General features: G+C 41.1%; 1 long non-coding RNA gene across 2 annotated transcripts in view; it reads left to right on the plus strand.

Moving 5' to 3' along the window:
- The window catches only part of LOC109281363 (uncharacterized), a 105814-nt gene that overhangs the window by 79005 nt on the left and 1788 nt on the right, over nt 1-25021 (plus strand). The gene's annotated exons all lie outside the window — the stretch shown is intronic.

Below are 25021 nucleotides of genomic sequence, written 5' to 3' on the forward strand. Positions count from 1 at the left end.
AGAGAAAATATAGAAGCAAGATACACCACATAACAATGATTTTTTTTTTTTTTTTTTTTTTTTTTTTTTACCTATTACATGCTCCACAAATGATCAGAGAATAATGATCAAACTCTGGATAAGATCTTAGCATTGTTGAAGACAATGACCAAACTCTCACTGAATGGGAGTTCACTGTGTCCAGGATGTTTAAATATGTCCAAAGCTTTGGGCTCTTTTTGAAGGAAAACCTTGTAGGGAGAATGGTGGGTTGTTTTATTTCCTTCTTTCCTTTACTATCAGATATTTGAAGACTGCTGTCATGTGGCTCTTTAATCACCTTTTCTCCAAGCTAAACCTGCCTGGTTGTCTCAACCGCCCCTCCTGCAGCTTGCCTTTCAACCCTTTTATCATTTTTGTCTCTTCCTCTGGACCCTCTTCACGTCCTTCTTCAAATGGGAACCCAGAACTGCATGAATACTTCACAGGATGCCCAACCACCACTGAGCAAAATGGTCCTATCACCTTTTATATCTACTATTCCTGCTGATGCAGCCCCAGACTGTATTTGCTCTTTTTGCTACTGCATCACGGTGCGGACCCATGTTGAGTCTGTGATTCACCAAAACACTAGACCAGGTCATTTATCTTCAATTCTGTATTTGTGCTTTTGATTAGTCTACCCTAGGGGTAGCCTCTAACACCTGCCTGTGTTGAACTTCATCTTGTTTCCAGCTTTCCAGCTTTTCACTGTATCAAGGGCTTTCTGAGGTTCTGCTCCTAGCATCCAAAGTACCTGGAAATATTCCCAGTTTCATGTCACCTGCAAACTTAATTAGGAAGCTCTTTATTCTATCAATGAACATATGAAATAGCACCCAACCCAGGACAAATCCCATTCAAAACTGCCTGCCATTCTGACATGGGTTGACGTATAAATACTCTTTACTGGAAGTTATTGGGCCAATTATCTGTCTACCACAGAGTCATTTGATCTAGCCAGAATTTCTCCAGTTGCTTATGAGAAGGTCATGTGGGACTTAATCAAAAGCCCCATTAAAGGTCAACTGCATTCCCTTCAGCAACTGAGCCATTTTGCCAAAAAGATGTAAATGAAGTACTTTCCATCCCGTTGGAAATTAAAGAGAACGATACAAAAAATCTACTTGAGATAAACATTTTGAAAACATCAGGCCTCGAACTTTTGCAACCAGGCACTCTAAAAGAGTTGGCTAAGGAGATCACTGACTCACTAAATCCCAGAATGATAGAGACATTCTGGCAGATTGGATGAGCGTCAACGTGCCTGTTTTCTAAAGTGGCCAGAAGGAAGGCCAAGGTAACTCTAAGTTAGGAGTCTACTGTCAACCCTGGAAAAAACATAATGGACAATCTGATACATAAGTATATAGGTATAGACTTATAGTATATGGTTATGAGTAATTCCAGTTAATATGGTTTTATGGAAGATAGGCCTTGTCAAAAAACCTAATTTCACTCATTGACCAAGTGACAAACACAGTCGATAAAAGTTGCTGCATAGGTGTGGTAGTGTTTGGGCAGTGCAGTAGCCATCACGGTCCAGAAGAAACGTGCAAAGCAAAGCTATTTATGGGCTTTTTATGGATCATTTCTATCACTGGGAAGGACAAAGACAAGACTTTGGGTACCACTGTAACGTTCCTGAGGTCTGTGAAAAAAAAGCAGATGTAGCAGAGCTAAATAGCAAATAAAACACAGGCATGTGCAAAACCCCATAGGTAGTCATGTATGTTAGCCAGAGGGCTTGCAGATGATGAGTCCCCTGAGGATGATATTATGCTTCTTGTACATCTTATGAAGTAGATGTCACTGTTCAGTCTGGCTCCTTTTTTCCTTTGTGTTGTGAATTTTCCATTGTAAATGGTGAGTTTTGATATCTTCTATGTTGTAGTAGCATCGGCATGAGGCAGCCCGTGAAGGTCCAGAAGATATTGTTAAACTTTCTACTGCATTTACTTTAAGCACTCAAAAATAAACTGATTAAAAATAGCACTCCAAAATATGAATAGAGTACAGATTAACTGAATTAAAAATGTCTCACTGGCAGGTTTCAAACAGCACTTATTAATGAGAAACGAACAGCAAATGTGGTGGTCTTAATGGGGGTTTTGTGGGCTGGTACTAAAGCGCCTCCATTTAACACTCCAGCAATGAACTGGAGGTAAATATAGAATCGGGACTGATAAAATCTGTGCATGGCACAAGAGCTGGGGGGATGGCAAAGAAGGACAAGACTTGAACAGTCATATAGAGTAGGCTAGGGAGGGCACTTGGTACCTGAAAAATACATTTTCATACAGTAAGAGGCAAGGATTTTGTTAGCTGATATCTTTTATTGGATCAATTGCATGGTTTGGATTGACTTAGATCACCTTTTCATACAGCCACATGAAACATGAGAAATAAATGCATGCCACAGCTGCAGAATGGGGGGCAGGGGGACACTATCTCCTAGAAAGCAGGGACTCTGAAAAGCCATGGTGGACAAACAGCCTCTTCTCCCCATGGGATGCTAGGACAAAAAAGGCTCCTGGCTGTATAAAGAAGTGCTAAGTAGATGCAAGGAGATAATTTCACTTTCCTTAGGGTGCTGATGTGACCCGCATGAAATCCAGTACCCTGTTCTTTTTGTGGACATTTAGAAATGTATGATGTAAAAAGAGGGCCACAAAATGAAGAGGAGCTAGAAAAGATGCCTTTACAGCTCCATGAAGATCTTTGACATTTCCTCCCCCAACTCCTGCTCACTGAATAGGGTAGTCCTTTTCTGGGTGAAAGGAGAGAGGCAGGCAACACCTTTTTAAGGAGTGCAATCATTTATTTTAAACTCCTGACAAAGATAAGGGAGGAAGAAGGGCTCTGAATCACGGTGCCTTCTTGAGAGCATCTTTGAAATGAAGCAAGATACTGCTGCATCTCTGGCCAAAATGCAAAGGCTCTATCTAGCCCCAATAAATGTCCTTCCCAACTTATCAGGTGTTTGGAAGATCTTTTCCAGAACCCACACCTGCTAGGAATAGATTACAATACAAGAAAAGGCTTTAGCCATTTGTGAAAAAATAAGTCTTAATGAAGTTTATTCTCCAAAATGTGCCTGCTGGTTACTTTTGTAAAGTAGCAATACTCTGCGAAATTATGCCAGTTCATTTTAATTACTACAGCTTATTATTCAGATTGCTCTAAGAAGGGAGGCAATTATCTGTAGACACAAATGCAATATTGTGGAGGATGAGCCTTATGTGATTAGAAGAATAAGAACAGTATTAATCACATTATAATACATTACTGTTGTACCTCCTTTGATTAGGGGAAAAAAGATTAGGTGTATTACTGTATAGCTATGACATATTTATTGAAGTTGTAAATGGAAAATACCCCCTCACCCCCCACCCTTTTTTTTTTTACATGGCAATTTTGAGCTGAACTGATGAAAAACTTAACAATAACCTGAGCCCATCTTTGGACAAGATCTTCAGTTGATATCAGTCAGCATCACTCCATTGAAATCAGCTCACCATCTGGTCCTGTGGAGCTGCAGTGATATGGGCCTCTTTTTTTCCAGTGTTGAAACCAGGAATGAACTTACATGACTCTATGTTTCTTTGTCTAATAAAATTGCAATCTGGTGTTATTTATTAAATTATCCTATAGATACTGCAATGGCTTATCCCAGTGAAATTGGGAAAATTTACAAGTATAAGGAAGTAAGTCCCGGTTGTTTGAAAACCCCTGGTGTGCTGCAAAATTCTAGCATATTTCTTCAGCCCTTAGGTGTCCCTAGGAACTGAACAGAGCAGCAAATAAACAGGAATGACAGGAGTCGGACTTCAGCTGTGCGGAAATCCCTTGGTATCTGTAGCTGCATCTGTGTTCCTCCACAGGAGCGGGCTTGTAAATCCATGGACTGATGCTCCAGGTCACGTGGCAGCCATGCATTAAAAATTTACTGCATAAATTATTACCTTGTTATGATTCAAGTTGTTATTTTTCCCCCCCTCTGGGTGATGAAGCACCCAAAACTTGCCAAAAAAGGCCACCGCTTGCTTCTTCCAGAATGCTAAAGTGTCCTGCCTGGATCTCTTCGCTGTATTTATTTAATTTAGCAATTTTTACTGAATTGGAATTTGTTAAAAGCAGGTGTTCACTGAATTTTTTTTCTCCCCCATTTTTCAACCAGCTGCTTCACATTTTTCAGATTTTAAACTTTGAATGACAATTCTAGTTCAGAATATTAAAAGGCAGGGAAGTGTCGTTTAATCTCCACAGTGGGCCTCTATCCAAACTCCTGTTTTTTAACCAGTTCTTCGGACAAGGAAGATGCTTCAGGCCCAATCACAAAATCAGTCTTGGTGGTTTGGCCCTGTCACATCACATCACAAATCCTAGATACATGGCACTGGAACACTCATGGGAGGACCTAGAATTAAGAAAAGGGGGTGCAGATGGTGAGGTGCATAACCCCATATAAAGTTAGGCACATTTTTCTCCAGTTAGAAATAAACCAGAAGCTTTACAAATATGCTAGGGGCCTAGGGATGTATTATTCAGTTGAAAATTGAAAACAAATATAACTTAATTGGAATGAGTTAAAAGCAATCTGCAGGGCTGTGAAATAGGAGCATCATTACCAGGAGCAGGTAACAGACAGCTGAACTGCAGAACAAAAGCTAGCTTGATTGGTGGAACATGAAAACCATTTAAAAGAAGAGAGGGTGTGTCTACACATGCTTTTACACCAGCTTTAAATTACTGCACAGTAGGGCAGTGCCTACACATGCAGGCATTAAAACACATTAACGCTGTGTGTGGACTGACATGAGACTAAAGTTAGTCCCAAGTCATTCCATACAAACAGTGTTACTGTGCAGTAAGGCGTCTACATGTGCATTACTATGCAGTAACTAATTGGGCATAACTTTGATACCTTCATGATGCAGGTATCAAATTTACACCCAAGTTGGCATAAGTTGCAATATTTACTGTGCAGTACAGGTGTGCATGTGTAGACACATGCCTATACTGTGCAGTAATTTTGGTTACTGCACAGTAAATTCACACATGTAGATATGCCCAGAGGGTCATTAACACCTATGGAATGAAGAGTTTAGAAGGGATCAGGCTTATAAAAAGCCATGAAATCAGTTGAGTCTGCCAGCACTATCAGACTAGAAATGCTCTGCCACTGCTGGGCACTTGGTTTTAAAGTTTGGGTGGAGCAGGAATCAAAAGGGGCTGCAAATGCACCAGTGCACACGCCTGGATCCACCCCTGGAGGCAGTCCCCTGGAAGTGAGTGTTGAATCTTAAAGTGTAATTCCCACCATGGAGACAAGGTCGTGCACAGAACAGAGATGAAACCATGTTACCTTTACATGGGGATATAGTCAAGGTTAGCATAAGAAGCAGTAGTGGAGTGATGGGTTGGCAAGCGGGGCACAAAACCCAGGTACTGCCAGAGTAGAGTTGGGGGCTGACTGTCTGCCCCCCTCCCCTCTCACCCTGCACAATGAAACCTCTCTTCCACAGCAGCAGACCTCCACCATTGCCCAAGGTGGAGAACTGGCTGGTTACTTCTCTGGTAAAAGAACATCTCTGCCTTTCAAGGTCTGACCTATTTCTCCCCATACAGATACCAGAGCGGTTTTTTTCTTCTTCATAGACTCAGATGAACAAAGGGGTAAGGAGGATCAGAAATTGAGAGAGGAAGCATCAATTATATAATCTATTTCACCTTCTTTTTGCTCTGAGTTTCTGCAATATTCAGGGACATCAGTGGATTTCCTTCTGATAAAGGCCATCAAAAGTGTGGTCAAAATCTGGCCATCACGGGAACAAATATAGTCAGCGATGCTGGCATAGAGAAACAGAGATGAAAAAAAGAGCTTGCAACATACTGGTAATACCCTATCTGGGGTGAACAAGGACATGATGTTATTTATTCTTGAGATCATTATAGATTTTTTTTTTTATTGCCATGTGTTGATGACCCAGGAACATCAAAGGCACTGCCAGTTCTGTCTACTTTCTGTTTCTGCTGCCTCTTCTGGTGCTTCTTTCTGCCACTGTGATATTAGCTGAAGTAACCTTCCTTTCTTCTCATCCAGGTGATTGTGGGAATAAATCACATTACCGTGAAAAACTGCAGAAGCTCTCAGTAATGATCTTCTTTAACAAAATGGACTTTGTACAAGTGTGGGGAAACAACAGCTAACAGACACTGATGGAAAGGATGGAGGAAGCAATTTAATGGACTAATTAAGAGTCCAATCTGTGTGATTATGGGACAATAGTCATCTCAGAACCGTTTAGCTGTACTGTTTTGTCTGCTTAAAAAGTCAATTATATGATATTCAGTGGAATTACACACTCCAGGGACTGAGCTTGGTGGAGATAACTACATTCCTGGAGTGCTAACGGCACTTGGCTCCCATTATACCCCCCTGACATGTGATTATCTCTCATAACAACCATATACACCTTGTGGAATTTTATCTTCCCCTTAAGTTAGTTTCTATTCATTTCTTTCTTAGGACATTGCAGAGAGCCCTGGGCCTAAGGAGGCATGGTTGTACAGTGGCTAAGATGCCTCCCTATAAGCCCAGAAGTATGAATTTGTGACTTGCTGTGGGACTGTGCCAAAGCCTCCTCTACTTCCTTCCCCGCTCCTTGGGTTGGACCAGATACAAATAGGGGTCTACCCAACTCGAGAAGGCAGCCAGCTGATTTTGCAGGGAGATAACAGGGCCAGCTGCCATTTTTGTAGGCTGATTGTGGCATCCATCCCCTGCCCTACAACTCTGATTGCCTAAGGGGCCCTGGTGGCCCTGCCCCTTGCCCCTGATTGGTTGTAAGGGCTGTGTATCCTATGGCCTCACCCTTTGCCACTGATTAGTTGCAAGGGCTGTCTGTCATGAAGCCCCGCCTCCTGCTGCAGATTGGTGGAGAGAGGTGGGGCCCCATGACAGGCAGCCTTCTCAGCCAATCAGTAGCAGGGGGTGGTGGTGGCAGCCATCTTGGGCTCCCCTTCATGCTGGCAGCTCCTCTCTCCACTTCCCCGCTCCCTCCCACCGGGTTGCAGTGCCATGAGGACCGCTGGCTACCTCTGGGGAGCCAGCATTTTACTTTCAGTGGGCACATCTACATGAGCCCAATAATACTGTGCAGTAGCACATCACAGCACTAATAGTACTAATATGTTACTGCGCAGTATTATTAGGCTACTGCACAGTAGTGTCACTTAAAAGGTGTTCACTGGAGCTACTGCACAGTAACACCACTTACTGCACATTTATTTAGTATTTGATTATACAAGTACTAAATAAATGCACAGTAAACACTTGTGTAGGTGTGCCCAATAAGGGTTTTTTTCCCCATGGACTTTGCAGGCATTGCCCAATTTCACGGGCAATGCTGAATTTTCTGATTTTCACTAAATCTGCGAAAGCGTGATTTTAGTAGTTCCCTAGATATAAACAGGTCCTTCAAACTACAGAATCAGAATTATGGTGCTGGATATCCCATTCCCTTGTGTCCTATTCATGACAGTGTTCCCTGGATAAGTAATTATTTTCTGACAATGGAAGCTAAAATGAGACAAGGCAGTATGGGGTGTGTTTTTAATTTAAATTTGGATTTTTTTTTCTGTTGTGTATTAACCTTGAGGCTACCTCTAATTTTCTCCAGACATAAATCTTTCAGAGCTTGTATAAACAGTAATAGATATTATTTCTGTGCTCAGAAAAGAAATGGGAACATTTGCATCCATTTGCAACATGCTGTTATAGATTCAAAATGTTAGGCTTAGAGTTTGGGTACAGCCCAGTAAATCCAGAGTAACTTCCTCTGAATTCTATGGGGTGACCTCAGATTTTCACCTATGTAATGGAGAACAAAACTTGGATCAATCTCTGGCAATGATTTTTGTGCCATCTTGAGTTACAAGCTTTTGAACAGAGCCACCTAAGTAGTAGTTACTTTTATATTTCTATATATTTACTTGTATTATTACAGAGACCTTTATAGTCAGTTGCAATAGCTCTTGGCCCTTAAACCAGCTGACAATTTGATTTACAAAAAAAAAAAAAAAAGATAATGAAGTCCTTCATCTTTTATTTTAACTTTTTCAAGCAATTTGCCTTTTCTATGCTACTGTACATATTGATTTTTTGTTGTATGCTGATTAACAAACATACATTTGTGGAAGGCACGCCTTCAGAAATAAGTCAGTTATTCAAATTAGAATAGGAGAAAAGTAATAGGTCACCTAGTCCACTCCCATAATATCCCTTGGAAAAGTAAGATTTACTATTCCCTTTTGTACATTTGCCAGTCTTTTGTCCAATTTTCTTTTAAATGATCCATGCAATGGAATTTCCACCCATTCCCTACAGAGAATATTTTCTAGCCTAATCAAGCTCACAGTTAGGACTTTTCTCTTGTTATCCGTCTTAAATATTCTTTCCCTTTAGTTAATTCCATTACTTCTAGTTGGTCATATGCACTGCATAGAATTAAAGAACTATAAAAATAAAATGATGCCACAGGGAGTCTGGCTTTGATTTTATTAAGCCAGGATATGGGCTAGTTTACAACAATGTAAATTCAAAAAAAAACCCCACTGAAAATCATGTAGTTGTTCTGAATTTCCACTGACATAACAAGGATCAGAATTTGATCTATTATGTTTAGTTTCTGAGTTTGTAACAATGCACCAGGACTTTATCTGAGTTCCTTAATACACTACTCTTCTCCGAGCATTATCTGGTATCAGAGGATGTGTTTACATGAGACATTTAGCGCAGTTGCCTAATTAGCTCCGCAGTAAATGTCTTAGTATCTGTGCACACAATGATATTAGGATGGAGTAAACTAACCCTGCCATAGGTTAGTTCTTATAAACACAAGTTTATTATTATTATTAGGTGGGACCTTCAAGACTAACTGGCAGTCCATTCATAGCATCTAGTGCCTACTAAACTGAATGCATCTCTGAACCAGAGACTATCCTACTACTACTCCATAGCAACACACATGTAGATGCTGAGAGGGCTGAATGGAGCTTGAGGGCACTTCAGTGTGGTGGGTTGCCTAACGGCTAGCCCCATGCTGAAGCACACTTGTGCCCCAGCCAGCCCCTCTGCAGCATGCTGAATTGGGTCAGAGCATGGCAGGCAGACCCCCTGAACCTCATTTCAGCCAGGGCTTCACTGACCTGCCTCAGCATGCTTTGGTCCTGGCTGCAAATTCAAACACAGTGCCCAGAAGCAATAAACTCTGGCATGATGTCCATCAGAGTTTATTGCTGCACATTAATTGCATGTGTAGACATGCCCAGAGATACTTATTTTGCACCTGGCGAGATCCTGAACAAAGGAAGAAGCAAATTCTTTCTTGTGTAAGTATGGAGATAGTGGTTATGACTTTAAAGGAAACCAGGTTTGCACACAAGAGGTGAAAAAAGTTACATTGCTTTTCTACTTACGTGCACTCAAAAGAGATCACCACCCTTCTTCTCACAGCTAAATAGGGTTCATGGCAACTACATTACAATTCTAGTGCTTCCACTCAGCAAAGTCCAATAGGCTCTACATTAAATTACCCATCAATAATTCATAATTGTCTTTCTACCCTATTTAGAGACCCCTAAGTGGTTTGCCAGTATAAAAGGCATAATCCTTGCAAGACACACGTGATGTAGGTAAAGAAGCAATGTGGCCAGGGACAGGGAGAGTCAGGAGATCTTGGTCTTATTCCTTGTTCTTCCATGGACCAGATGGATGGTTTTGAGCAAGTCACGTCTCTTCTCTGAAGTGGGACTTTAGAGACTAACTGATTCAGAGAGGCATTCAGTTTAGTACGCACTAGATGCTATGAATGGACTGCAGTTAGTCTTGAAGGTCCCGCCACACCCTACCTTCTGCTGGACTTCACACAAACGTGGCTAACCACCTCTGTGCACGTGTCCTCTCTGTTTCTCCTCCCAGGCATTATTTCTCACGTTCATCCATGACTTCATCTTGCACTACTGAAATCAATGGAAATTCTATCGGTAACTTCAACAGGGGCAAGAAGAGGCTGTTAGATTGTAATCTCTTTGCTGGCGGGGCTTTCTCTCTCAGGTCTATGTAAATGATGCTTAACTTAACAGGACCAAGAGCTTGGTTAAGTCCGAACTGCAAGCTTAGCAATGTTGCTGCTAGATTTAGCAACTGGTTGGGTTTCCCTAGTGAAAAAGAATTGGCAAGTAACAATGTGTATGTATTAAGACTCCTGTATCAGCTTATTATATGCGCTATTTGCTCGATTGTCTAGTGACATTTCTGATGATTCTAGAAGGTCTACCGTGAAGCATCTGGTAACATTTTGAGGTTTGTCTGGGGAAGTTCTGTTAATCTATCCTCCTAAATCAGTTCCTCCAACTGTCCCTTACTTTTTCCTTGTTTTTCTTCATATAACAGCATGTTTTCTTTATGTTCTTCCAGTAGTATATTGTTGGGAATAATATTCAATGCTCATGGTCATCATTTTTTTCTTGATATGTGGCATAGTTATCTATTCAAGAAGACCAGAATAAACTGAACTTAATTCAAACATCTTTACTCATATCAGTGCTCTTAAATGACTTCAGTAGGAATTTTGCCCAAGCTAGCATTTTGCAATGGACCCATTCTTTCCTTTCATACTGTGATATAAATTTGTATCCATTTAACTTTAAACCATCACTCATGTGTTGTTGTTCTGGTTAATAGTACTCTTTTCCAAAAATATCCTCCAACAAATATATATGTTTAGGATACTAGTTCCTCCTTGGATGTTTTCAAGCAGAATCCATTTGTTCTATTTTCTCTTCATCTTTCTAACCTTTTTCCCATCGCCTATATATATTTTTCTCTCTCTCTTCATTATCTGTTTGCAAAACATCTCAATTTAGTATCATCCACAGACTTAATTAATGGGTTGTTTACTTCTTTCTTCAAATCATTAATAATGCTGTTAAATAAAACTAAGCCTAACACCAATCCCTGGGCAGCATGCTGGACACCTCTTCTCAGCTTGATGCATTATCATTTATCTTTAGTCTTTGTTTACGGTCCCTCAGCCAGTTCTCAGTCAATGTGACAGTGTTCCTAACCGAGCAAACGTGTGATTGATTTTGATTCTAACCTGAAATGAATTTCCTGACAAAGATAAAACAAAAGCAAAGAAAAGAATAATCCATAAATTATATCGGCGCTTGTTTTTTTATTGCAAGTGTATTTAAGATCTTATGGAGAAAGTTTACAATCTGTCTGCCTATGTAATTTCATATATGGAGGTCTATCACTCTCGTATCTCAACACTTTACTCAAGCTCCTTAAAAAAATGAGTGATGGATAACCTGATATGGATTAAAAAGGGAACCCATATAGGAAACTGAAAATAAACCTGATTCAGTTGGCAGATCCTCAGCCAGGAGCTCCAGTGAAGTGAACTATTTTAAACTAAGGCACTTAATTTTGCAATGTGGCAGCTAGCTGTTGGAGTGACCTTCCAATGCACTAAATTCTCCATTGATTGCCTTTCAATCAAGAATAGAAGTCTTTCTGAACACTTCACTCTAGCTCAAATAAAACTTATGGCCTTGATGCAGAAACCACCTGGTGAAATGCTATAGCCCGGACCTCTTTTGGCCTTAAAATCTAAACCTCTGTGATCTACACAAACAAAGGCTATTGTATTAACAGTGCCAGATTATAACACTGAAGCCCTAAACCCCATCCAGTTTAAGAGGCCTCATACAATAAAAATAATCCACAAAATCCATGAAAATGGATTTTCATGAAATTTTAAAATGAACAATTGTTATTTCTGCACAAATTTATGGACTTAATATGAATAATAACTGTGGAGCCATATATATTTATATTTTTGTCATGTTAGAATGAAAATGTCCATATTTAGTCATTTTCCCATATATCCTTTATCTCCTTTATTTACCAACTGATCATTGTAAAACTTGATATTGAGTCTGGTTTCTTTTCTTATTTAGAGGCCTGTCATATTGTGAGGCCCTAAATTGTACCTTAAATAGTTTAAGCCTAAATCCAGCACTGCATCTTAACACTTTTGTGGGTGGGGCACACCTGTAGATCATTAAAATATATTTTCCATTATGTAACATAATTTCTCGTCCCTGTTCCAGCATGTAGTGGGACTTCCAAAATGTTTCATGGGTCTGTTATTGATGTTTCCAACCCAGACAAGAGTCTCAGGGTTAACGTCATGCAGCAGTCTATACCGTGACAATCTTTGGTGGACTCTTCCAGACTCAGGACTTTTAGAGAGTTTAGAAGATCACTCAGATCTTTGTGCAGTGTCTACTGAAGCAAAAATAATAAGGTCCAATGTCTGTCCATAAGGAAAGTGTGATGGAGAAAACCATTTGGATTCTTTTCCCCTACAAGGACCTGCCAAGCAAATGAAAGAGTAGAATAGGGCTAAGTGAAGTAGTACGCCTGTGGGGCAGGAGGACTATGGGGCATATCTTAACAACTTCACCTTAAACATGGATTCATATAGAGGACATGGGTACTGTTATCAGTGAAAAGGATTAGAAAAGGGAAGGGTAGCTTTAATTTACTGTTGTGCTCTATGGGGAGCTCCCCAGAAAACTTACATTTGGTTGCTGTGTTGGTTTGGGACAAAAATAAATTCAAAACTCTAGAGCTCTTGTTTCAGAGATGATACTTCTTATTAGGCCAACTAAGATAGATATATATATATATATATATATATATATATTTGCAATTTCTTAGTTGGCCTAATTTACATTTATATTTATATAATATATATAATAATATATATATATATATAATTTTTTTTCCCTGCAAGCTCATGTGCTCTTCCTCAGGCTCAGGGAAAATTAAAATGGTAAAAAGTGCCCATAGTTAGGAAATAAACTTCATTTTTGCAGAGGAAGCTGAAGATGGAAATCGGTCCCACTTGGTCCATGAGAGTATCTTTCTGAGTTGTTCTTTGTTGTGCAGATCAGGCAGAATTCCTTCCCTTTTAGCTGATTTTGCATTATAAACCTCATTGCTGAACAACAAGATATATTTCTACATCTCGATGCTTGCCGTCTGACACCACCAGGGAAGAAATCCTGTCTGATCTGCACAACAAAGAGCAACTCAGAAGATACTTTCATGGACCCAAAGGGACAGATTTCTATCTTCAGCTCCCTCTGTGCAAAAATGAAGTTTATTTCTTACCTATGGGGACTTTTTACCATCTTTAATTTTCCCTGAGTCTGATGAAAGCCATGGTGGCCCAAAAGCTTGCAGAAAAAGATAATTTTTTTGAGATTTCTTAGCTGGGTGAATAAAATGTATCATCTCTGAGCCAAGTGTAATAGATTTTTGCATTCCCCGAGAAGTTTGTGCTCACTTGACAGTCAACACTTACCATTTGGGGACAGCTCATTTCTGGGAGACGGTGCCATCAAGACCACAATGTAGAATGTCTGTTGAATATACTGTTACTTGTGGGGAGTCATGACAATCAGCATTGGTGCCTACCTCACACCTGGCTAATCCTAACTTCTTCATGTTGTGGGGTTATTTGCACATTATTTGCCAGCACAGGCCTGTGCTCAGTGAAGGGGAGGCTTGCCTCTGAACCACCAAGTCTTTCTTCATAAACACACTGCTTTGCAGCCTCTCAATAACACTAAGGCCTTTTTTTTTTCCAGGGCAGGATGAAATGGAATGAGGTAATTTCACCAGCCTTTAAAACACTGAGCATCTGGTAGACGGGTTATATTAATATCGTAAGAACATATTGTTCCCAATGCCTCTTCAAAAGTAGAAGTGATGTATCGGACCTGGATTCAGAAGGGCAATGAAACACAAGCTTGAATAGATCCCTATTCAGCAAAGCATTTAAGTTCATATGCACTGGAATTAGGCTTTACTTCTTCGCTGAATTGAGACCTTAGACGGTGGCCTAAATTTATTTTCCTGAAGTGACTCTGACTGCTATTGCTCTAATACCAAGCTATAATCACATATGCCCAAATTCAACAGGCAGCTTCTCAAAAGCAAATACACAGACAAAATGAATATGATATTGGTATTTATAAAATGAATACTATGGAGGTATTTGAATGCTTGATGTCAGAGAACATGACCTGGGGCATTTTGTTGAGTTGTAATTTGAAAGGTTAAGATTTGAACATAGGGGTTGTTGCCTATTCTGTACATTTGACTGCCTATAATGCCTGAATGCTTAACATTTCAAGAAGTGTGGCCAGGAAGAATCTGGATTTAAATTTTGCTGGTCATTATATGGAAAATGCTATATATATATATATATATATATATATATATATATCATTGTGTATATATATATATTGTGTATATATTGTATATATATATATATATTGTGTGTGTGTATATATATATATATATATATATACACACACACAAGACAACCAGTCATATTTCATATGAGTACAATTAGATGTTTTAACATGGTGCTAAATAATTATAGTCTAATCAGTTAATGGCTTGCTAATAACCATCAATTGTAAGCACCTACAGCAACTACAGCATATGTATAATCACCTATAGCAAAACAAGGTGAAAAGTTTGTCTAAGCTTAGATGTCCCAATGGTTAATAGGGCTGTGCAAAATTTCTCCGGCCGTTTCATTTTGACACTGTTTTAACTCATTTCGAGGTCAAAACAGCAACATTGAAATGAAACAAAGGGCTTCAAAACAGCCTTGAAATAAAACGAGGCTAGTCAAAATGTTTCAAAAGTCGAAAAATTTTGACCATAGCACAGGGAATGGGAAGTCAGTCCAGCTGGGCTGACTTTCCATCCCCGGTGCTAGATCCGGCTGGGCACTGGGAGTCTGACTCTCCATCCCTGATCTAGCGCCGGGGATGGGGAGACACCCAGCTGGACTGGCTTCCTGCCCCCAGCCCGACCTAGTGAAAGGTTGAAACAGCATCAAAACAGCCTCACTGTTTTGATGAAGCAAAATGGAACAGCTGTTTCAAATCGAAATGAAATTCGAAATGGAACTCTGTTCTGTCGAAACCTCGAAACTCAAGGCGAAACAGAACGGTGCCGTTTCGCACAGCCCTAATGGTTAAGACATGGCAGTTTCTATATTCAGGAAGACAGAGTTGCCAGCACTAAATCCAGCTGCTTTTGACCTCTTTTCCCCTTTGACCAGGTGTGCATTTAGACCTGGCTCAACTTAGGGTGACCTTTGGGACAAGTCTTGCACTCATGCCTCTGTAGCTATAACAAGACCCCTGTACTGCTCTGCCTTTGCAGTTCACCTGGAACAAACACAGCCTGCTCACGGCAGTCAGACACTTAGTCCATCTGACTTATTTTCCCTTTATAAATGTAACCTTGCTAAAACACAGACTGCTCAAATCTGATGTTTATGGCAGGGCAGCAATGGGCAGGCAGTGAAACAATGTTTCTTATTTCTGTGGTAGTGATCTACACAACCTTTCTTCTTCCTCTTCAATGGCCTGGGTCCCCTGAGTAATGCGGGCAAGCTTGTTCCCTTATCTAAACATCAGACCGGAGTGGAAAAGCAACAAAAGGGGAATAGTTTGAACTAGGTCGTGCATCCGCACCACTCTTTCCACTCATGCAGCAGCATCACCATCGGTCTGTTTCTAGTAAGCTTTATTCAAACAAAAACCCATTTATTCAAAGCACTCTATATTTAAGCAATGTCCATCAAGGTGCAGGGCATTTTCCTGAGACTTAATAACCAGCTGATAGTCCTTCATAATTCCCAGTGCTTGCCTTGGGTCAAGAATATTTCTTTTATTATAAGCAGATAATTAGCATCAATGATGAAATACAAACATTGACATACCGATTGCTATTCTTTTCTCTCTCTCTTCTTTTTTAATGGGATGATTTTGTTTTAATTACAAGCCATTTCTGGAGAAGTGACAACTGGTGCACATAGCCAATCAGATGGCTCAAATTACCTCTCTGCACGTTCCAATCAGCATTGTCATTCTCACAGGCCGAGTGATTTGAAGCAGGAAAATAAATAAAGAAATATTGCTATTGCTTCAGTCTTCGAAATGGCTCTGCACAGGAAATTGTTATCCCTGCTATTTATTCATTTATGTCTGATACTTTTATTCACAAGAATAACAAAAAAGACCATTGCTGTAGACTTCAGAGCAGTGGCTCCCAATGTTTTTAGATGCAAGGCACCCCTCCACCATTTTTTAAATGGGATCACCTTTATTCACTAATTTATGTATTACAGTGCTTACCACCTGGCAGAAAGGCAGGACGGTATCCAAGCAAAGATGAGCCTGAGTTTGCGCTTATCTTCTCACACCTTATGGCACCCTTCAAAATATCTCATGGCACCCCAGGGTGCCCTGGTACCCTGTTTGAGAATCACTATTTTAAAATCTAATTCAAGCCCTACTGGGGTCACCTCGCAGTTTCAAGGCTTATATCTGCAGCTAAGTGGTGATCTTAGAAAATGAGGAGAGCTCATTTTACACCACGCCCATTTCAAGATGCTCCTGTGCTGAAAAGACAGTTGACCTTTCAGAAGCTGAGGATGTGAAGAAGTCATGCATCAAAGATCAGGGGAAGGAAGTGATGGCAATGGATTTGCTAGAAAATGCTTGTGTACGTGCATTTTCCCACAATAAAGGCTTATCCTCCCCCCCCTTCCATGGTCTACTATTGTGAATTGGCTCCCTAAATAGATGGAGTGAAATCCAGGCACTGCTGAATTCAACAGCATCATTCCCATTTATTTTAATGGGGCCAAGATTTCCCCCTGGCAGGGATATTGTTCCCTGTTGCATTCTGTTGGGTTTTAGTGTGTTTATGTAGCATTCTGATTAATCACCTATAAAACCCTAGTTGTTCTTTCCCTACTCATATTACGTAGGAACTTTCCCATAAGGAAAATAACAAAGAATTTTGGCTTAAGATAAAGTCAATTTCCATTGATTGGAAAATGTTACTTACAGGGAGTGACTGGAAGAATTCAACCTACTTAGCTCACACAAGCGCTATTATGATTCCTTCTGAATCTATGATCTATATGAGGGATTATCTTCAGGCCAGGTTTAACCCAGATCTTAAATAAATCCCAGGTTTAACCTGAGATCTTATCCCCATTTCTCTTCTCTATGCAGTTCTTGGGAAGGTATGGAACCTATAGATAAATTTTACAAACATCTGCATGTTGAGAAGGGTGATAAGATAGCTGGCAAAAAAAATACGGAGGATATTGGCATATCTAAGATATATCCTTCTCGTAAGTACTTTACTTTGGTAAGCAGGGAGGCATTTATCTCCAGGTGGGATTCAAAGCCTTACCCCTTTTTGTGGATAAAGATGCCTACACCAGCTCCTTGTTCAGAAAATCCTCAGCGTCTAGGATAATTGTCTTCCACGACTGTCTTATCGTGGGTGTGAAGATGGCTGATGGGGTCAAACTGGGGTTGACAGATTGCTGCAACTTGGCCATGTGTTTCTGTGCTGGATGGGTGGCTCTGAATTCTTGATTTGGTCCACAACATGCTTTTTTGGAAGTCATAGTTTTCCATCTACTATTGTCATATAGTTTCAAAGTACCAAGATCCTTTCAGCCAACCCTTCTTCCATTTGGGACAGTCCTGGGTGATACTCTCCCACGAGTTGATGTTGATATTGCATTTTTTCAAGCTGGTCTTGAAGACATCCTTGAAGTGCTTTCTTGAGCATGCACTTTGACTGAGCTGGGAAAATAAAACTTGCTTCAGGAGTCTGAAGTCAGACTGGCCCAGTGAAACGGATGCCAGATGATCATCATCTCGAAGCTCATGGTGTTTGCTTGCAAGAGGATGCTAATATTGGTGTGTCTATCTTCCCACTGGATTTGAAGGCTCCTCCACAGGCAGGATTGATGGTTCTTCTCCAATGACTTGAGGTGTCTCCTGTACATTTTCCATGTCTCAGCTCTCTATAGTAAGGTGGGGATCACAACTGCTTTATAAAACATGAGCTCAGTTTTGGATCTGATATCGTGATCTTCAAACACCCATTTTCTGAGGTATCTGAAAGCTGCACTTGCACATCTGAGGTGATGTTGGATTTCTTCATTGATGGCTTCACAAATGGCTTCTGAGGTACAGGAAATACTCAGTTTTCTCCTGAGTCTTACTGTGAATATCAATTACCGGAGGTAAGGTAGATGATTGGCAAGTCTTGCCAGATTTGAGGGCTCTTAGGAATTTCTCCCCTCAAGTCATGTTGGCAAGGACTCTGTAGCATGGAGCATGGTCCTCCATTTAGTGTCATGGGAACATGTCCTCATTAGACAACTTCTCTGCCCTTGCAGTGGCAGGTGTTGGTAGTGTCCGTGTGATGGTGCCCTTGCTTTTTACCTGTCACCTTTTGAAGGGTGTTTGGGGATTTGTATCCCTAATGTGCCTTGTAGTTGTAGTGTGTGACTGAGGGTTGGGAGAGCATGGTTCTTAGGAGTCTTTGGATGGACATTTGCCTAAGAGAGCATAGGACTTGTTTGATAGCCCAAATCTGGTTGTCTCTGTAGGCCTTGTTGCACATTAAATTTAAATGGCTCCTGGAGCTCTTAACCCATGTATTGTCCATGCATTAACACCTGAAAATGGTTTTAAGCACACTTTACATGGATTAAAGTCGCTCCACTCCAGCGGGATTTATTTAAGATCTGAGTTATCCAGCTCCTGTTCCATTAATGTGTGGGCACTCCCTGCAGATGAGCTGCTAAGCTGCAGTCCTCCAGCATCCCAGGATGCAGTGTCCCTTCTCCCAACCCTCCTAGGCTGTGCGAACGAACATTTCACCCCCTGAAAAAACTAGCACCAAGCCAATTCCCTCTCCCACCCCCCAGTAGTATGACCTTCCCACCCCCATGGGTGTAACCCTGTGCAAACAGCCTGCAGAGAACATGCCATGTAGTCAGTTTGCAGGTCACAGATGGGTCTATGGGGAGTGGAGTCTAGGGGGAACCGGTGTGAGGGGACCAAGGTGAGGAGCCGGATTGGGTCCCCATGGGCTGGGGCTTCCTTCTTGAGGCAAGGGCAATAGCTCCACCAAAAAACACCTTCCCTCACTACTCCCATCTCCCAGTCACCCCAGGAAGCACCACCAGCATTCCCCATATCCCAATCCCAAACTCCAATTTATTAAAACATAAAACCATCTTTAATTTACTTCCTCGTTCTTTCTTTCCCCCAATGTTATCCTTTACTGGCTTCAGTGGCTGACTTCCTTTGTTTCACCTCCCATCGCGCTTACCCAGTCCCCATCACTAAAACTCTCCCAACTTCCAGCCTCATGCTCCCACCCCCACCAACTCATCTCTCCAACCTACCCCCACCTAGAGCAGGGATACACATCTGTCCTAGCTCTCCAGCACTCTTGGGGCAACTCACAGCTGCAGCTCACCGAGCACCAACCATGATCAACATTTGAGCAGTTGAAAGTGCAATATGTAACAAGGCCCTGACTTTGTTCCAAACCTCTAAATCTACATGGAGCATATGTGAGAGACAGGCACAGAGCTGTTTGGGTCTGTCAAGATAGAGGCTTTGGGGGCATTGCCATTGGCAAACATTTAGGCTTTTAGAGAATCCCCTGGCGAAAGCTTGGGGACATTGGACACCTTTGAGTTAATAGCTTAGTAGGGCTTTTGAAGCTCCCAGAAAAGCTTCACATATACTATGGTATGTCCAACAATTTTGCTAGATTACACTGATGCACCTAAGTCCTTTTTGTGTGTTTGGCTCATTGTTGGGGAGTCTTGCATAGCCTAATATCACTTATTTCTCTTGACTGCAGTAAGAGACTCTTAAAAATAGCAGATATGTGGTTGGCAGCAAAGGAGTTAACATTTTATTCCCAGGAATGAAAGAGGAGAAATGTCTCCCTCCCTAAGGCATTTTGTACCAGCTGTCAGGAGTCTGGGCAAAGATCCACCAGCTGAAAGAGAAGTATAGCTGATTGAAGGATCCAGGCAAGGAGGGAACCTACTGGGACTAATTAAGATAACCTGGATATAAAAGGGGAATGGGAAACATTTCCTGGTGGTTTGCATGCTTAGGTTTGAGACTGAGGTGCTGCATTTTGAGCAGGGAGAGAAAGAGAGATTTATGCTACAAAGGGAAGCTGTGTGATTCACTGTTAGGTTGCAAAGCTGTCCTTTTAATGGGCTAATCATAAAATGCCCAGTGAAAGATATTTAAAGCCTGCCTGGGTTTCTGTACAGACCTTTCATCCTCATCAGATGCTGTGATGACCATGTTCTGGCTTTGCATGACAGCAGGCTGACCAACTGCTACTCCAAGGCACGTTGCGGTTGCACTGCACTTTCCTCTTTCCTTTGACTGCACACTTCTCAATTAGCTTTTAAGTTGCATTATAGATCCACTAACAGTTGTGCAGTTAAATCATTAATTACCTTCTCAGTCATCTGGGAACTCAATTTCACTTTGGTCGGCAGTTTGTGCTCCGCACTAGATTACTTAGCTAATCCATAAACATCTTCAGACAGTATAATTTAAGGAAGTTAATGATGAGGAAGTTTAGACAATTTTATCACAAAATAATTCTTAGTTAGGGATGTGGAATAAAAAAGCCTTTATGAAGGAGTGCTATGCAGATCTCAAACCTTTCATTTCCAAATTAGGAAAAGGAACTTCAATTGTATATTGTGACTCTTTCCAAAGGAAAAGAAATGAAAAGGAATCTGATTTAATTTGCATGGAAAAGGAAAGACCCAGGGGCACTGGACTGGAAGTCAGAAAACCTGGTTTCTTTTCCCCAGCTCTGCCTCCGGCCTGCACTGAGAAACCTCATCACCTGTCTGGAAGTAGTTTAACACCCAATGTCCGTCTGTCCTCTCTGTGCCAAATGTAAGCTCTTTGGCCAAGCTCTTCTGCTGCTTGGGTGTGCACGGAAGCTCAAGTGGGAATGTCCAGGTCCTGCTTGGATACAAATATTTGCTTAATACATCATATTAAAGAACCCAGAAAGTTATGAACATAGCAGCTTCAAAGCACTTTTCAAAAGAATTTGGAATACATTTTTTTCTTTCTTTCCCTTATCCCTGCGTCTTTTCACAGGCTGTTGATTATCTCTCAAATTCATCTAATCCCTCTAATGTATTTCTGGGTTGGCTGTCTGCCATTGCATCCAGACACTATTTGTTTCATATTTCTGGGGTCTGGCCCTATTGCTCAAGGTGTAGAAGCAAAGCTAATTAGTAGAACTATTACCACCCTGCATAAATACTGAATAGCAATAGCACAGGAGAGAGGGACGGGTTCTTTATGGGAGCTAATGGGGTTATAACAAGGAGCAGCAATCAGGAATTCAGAAAGGGAAAATTTCGGTTTGCTCCAATTGCATTTTGGAGCACAAATTCTAACAAAAGTGGTCAGTTAGATAACAGAATAACGTGTGGAGGGAAGCCATTGAGGTACTGTTGCCAAAGGCATAAGCTTAATAAAATACTTAGAATTAAACTATGATTTTTTCCAACCTGCCCTGACTAAGCAGCAGAGCATGGTTGCAGCATCCTAGGGACGGATTGGGGACTCCAAGTTACATTTCCTTCACGCCTCCTGCCTCTCTGTGCCATGGGCATAAATAATCTCACCATTTTCATGGAGCAACACCTTCCCTTCTGTGAGTTCAGCCACTTAAGTGTAGATCAATGAGTCGGTATTAGAAAGAAACAATAAGATTTGAACCTGCGTGGAAGGAAATGGGTCAAGATTGCACAGATAGTAGGTAAAGCATTGTAAAAGGATGTGTTCCTCTACTAAGAGGGTTAAAGATGAGGGATGAGACTACCCTCTTTTCTTTGTTACTCTCTGGAGGAAAGGTGGTTGCCAGTAAAGGATTGACTGGAAGATATTTTGCAGTAGTGACTGGAGAGTTAAGAGGAGAATTAGGAGAGGGTGCCGTCATGCAGGCCTCCTGGAGACAATTTGCTTGTAGTTCTTAACCCTTTCATTTAGGTCTGGGACAGAAGTTTCATAAACCGGTTTGACCCAAATCAGTTGAGTCTGATATGACATTCAGCCAGGCTTATCTGAAACCCCCTTCAGCCATTTTGAAACTGGTTTATGTTCACTAAGTTTCTGTTCTGTTACAGGCTTAAACCAGCTTCCGACGCTTAAACTAGCTTATGTGTAATCTCTGTCCCTAGGCTTAGGGGACTGTGATTGATTCAGAGCAAGCCTAAAGAATGAATAGAGAAACTATCAGAGATCAATCAAAACAAATGAACTCACAATACTGAAAAATGACCATATTCTGTGACTTTTGTCTCTGTGACTCATGGTATAGACATGGCATAACCCGAATGGTATTGAATGACAAGAGGAAGAGTTCAGTACAAAGTTACCTCAATAGACAGAAATCTCTCTTTTTCCACTCATAAGTGGAACCTACTGTCATGTATCAATAGTGTTGAATTCATGGGTAGATCCATTTTGCGGAAGAGCAAATATTTTGCTAGAAACAGAATTTCCACTAATGTACTATGGTGCAACTTCGCCTAATTCTAGAAAATGCTGGTTAACTTATTAGACTGGGTTAAAAAAGGAGTAATAATACATTTTCCCCAAAATTGCTGAACATTTTTTTTTCAAAATTATTTTTTCCCAATAACTCTAAAGTTTTGAAATTCCTTCTTTTGAACCCTGAAGCAAACAGGTTTAAAAATGGTGCAGAAACATGCACATTATTGGAGTTTTAGTTTTAGTGAAAAAAAAAATTGACAAAAAATGTGTCAAATCCAACATTTAGAAAATTTCAACCAGATCTGCATGGAATATATTCTGGCCATTTTTTTTTGGTTTGCTTTCTTCTGTTTGCAAATCTTCCATGAATTGATCCTGATTTCTAGGAATGTATTTGGGATTCTCAAACACTTGCCACAATAGTTACAGAAGCACATATGAGTCTGTGTGTTATTTGTGAACACTTCGTTTTCACTTTTTGCCAATGGCTTGCTGTGACTGCCACCTTGTCACCTGCTATTGTTTCTGATCCTTGATTGGAGAAATATGACAAGTCACATAGACACTTGGCTGTCCGAATGGAGAATCCAGATAGTTGTGTATTATCCATGTTCAACTTTCCCAAACAAAATGGAAACTACAACAACCTGGCAAGTGGAAGCTACCATGTGTATTTCCATCAGAAGCTCAAGAGAAAGAAAAAGAGTATCGATATTCAGCTGCTTAAACTTTTCTAAAGGGAGTTGGTTCTAGAAAAGTGATTCCCAAACTTGTTCCTTAATGATCCCACTTTCCAGCTCACCGTTCTGCTTCCCATTTCTGCAACTACATTTCCAACCAGGCCACGAGAGTGGCAACTCTACTTGCGACCTATAGTTTGGAAACCACTGTCCTAGAAAGGGTCCTACTGTTGGCTACAAAGAGCATTTCTTTATTCCTGGATACTGATGTTCAGAAGTTACTTGCTTTTGTTTCACTCCTTTTCATCCTTTTTTTTAATTATTTTTTTTTGTGGAGCCCTTTTTGCCTCAAAAGCCAAATAATAGCATTTCTTTTCCCAAGGAAGGCTTTCCATCTCTAGTGTCCCCTACCAATGGTGAAACATGCTTTAGAACCAGGCTCTTCCACTGGAAGAATACTGAATAATGCATGATGAATAGAAAAAGAGCATGAGACTAATAACAGGAAACAAACACCTCAGTTTGCAGTGCACACTTCCAGGTGCATAATAATTCCTTCTAAAATCTGTGACACTCAAGGGATTCTCGTATTATTTTCACGAACACCTGCAAGCAATAAATATCCTGATGCCACATTTTGCAGCCTGTGGAATTCTCTGCCTCTGTTTGTGAGGGGGAAAAAAACTCCATATTCATATCATTAATTTGGCTCCTGTCTCAACCTCCTCCACTCAACGTGTTGGTCCCCACAACTCAGTTGTTAGTATTAAGCCAGTGCCTTAACTTCATGAGCATTGGGCAGTACCTTGCAGTGACCCATCTTCAATAATTTTGGGTAAGAGATCAAAATGTGCCCTCAGGACCAGATTAAGATAACACACCATGTACTCGCACATACATTATGACATAAGGCTTCCCTTGGAGTGGCAGTGATAAGGAAAGCCTCTTCCCTCACAAACAGACTGATATGAAGCTTCCTACTTCCAATGATCTCTTGCCCCTCTGGAGCGGATAATATCCAGGGTGCGTCCAGATGTGCATAGACATTTGGTTCCCTGGGGACAAGTAACAGCAGCACGCCTTGTGCCACTGCTTCTTGTCCCTAGGGCTCATCCATGCCCGTGCATTATGCTGGCCCCAGCAGTCTCCCAGAGCTGCAGCCACAGAGATCCTGCCAGGCTGGCAGCTGCAGTGCAACTCCAAGTGGGTCAGCTCTGCTTTTTAGCAGTGCATGTTGTCTGAGTGTGCACTGGTCCATTTTTTCCATGCTTTTTTTGATCCCTGGATATCCAGAGGTCAAAAAAAAAAAACATGGGAAAAAATGGAGCAGAACACACCTGGTATGTGGCGCTGCAAAAATGTGTTTGCAGCGCCACATACCACACAACCATGTTTGTCTGGATATGCCTCTAGAGATCAAAAAAACCCTTTGCGCTGCTCCCTTGCAGCACAGAAAACAAATGAATGTGTGTTATGTGGTGCCGCAGACATGTCTGTGGTGCCACATACCGCATGGCCACGCTCATCTGGACACTGCCAAGGAGGCCTCTCAGTATGTATTTATAGGAGGCAGGATATATCTGAGCATCCTGATGAGGTAGTGTTGATTTTTCTCCTTCTGCCATATAAAGGGGTCCTGTTGAGGTGGTGTTGATGAAGCCTAGAAGATGAGGAGGCTTAGAGTTAATTTCCATGAGGATGACTGCCTGCAGACTCAGGAAGATTCGCACATCAGTTATACTTGGTCTGGGGTCTCAAGGTTTATTCAC

Source organism: Alligator mississippiensis, chromosome 4 (assembly GCF_030867095.1).
Source record: "Alligator mississippiensis isolate rAllMis1 chromosome 4, rAllMis1, whole genome shotgun sequence".
Taxonomy (NCBI): domain Eukaryota; kingdom Metazoa; phylum Chordata; order Crocodylia; family Alligatoridae; genus Alligator; species Alligator mississippiensis.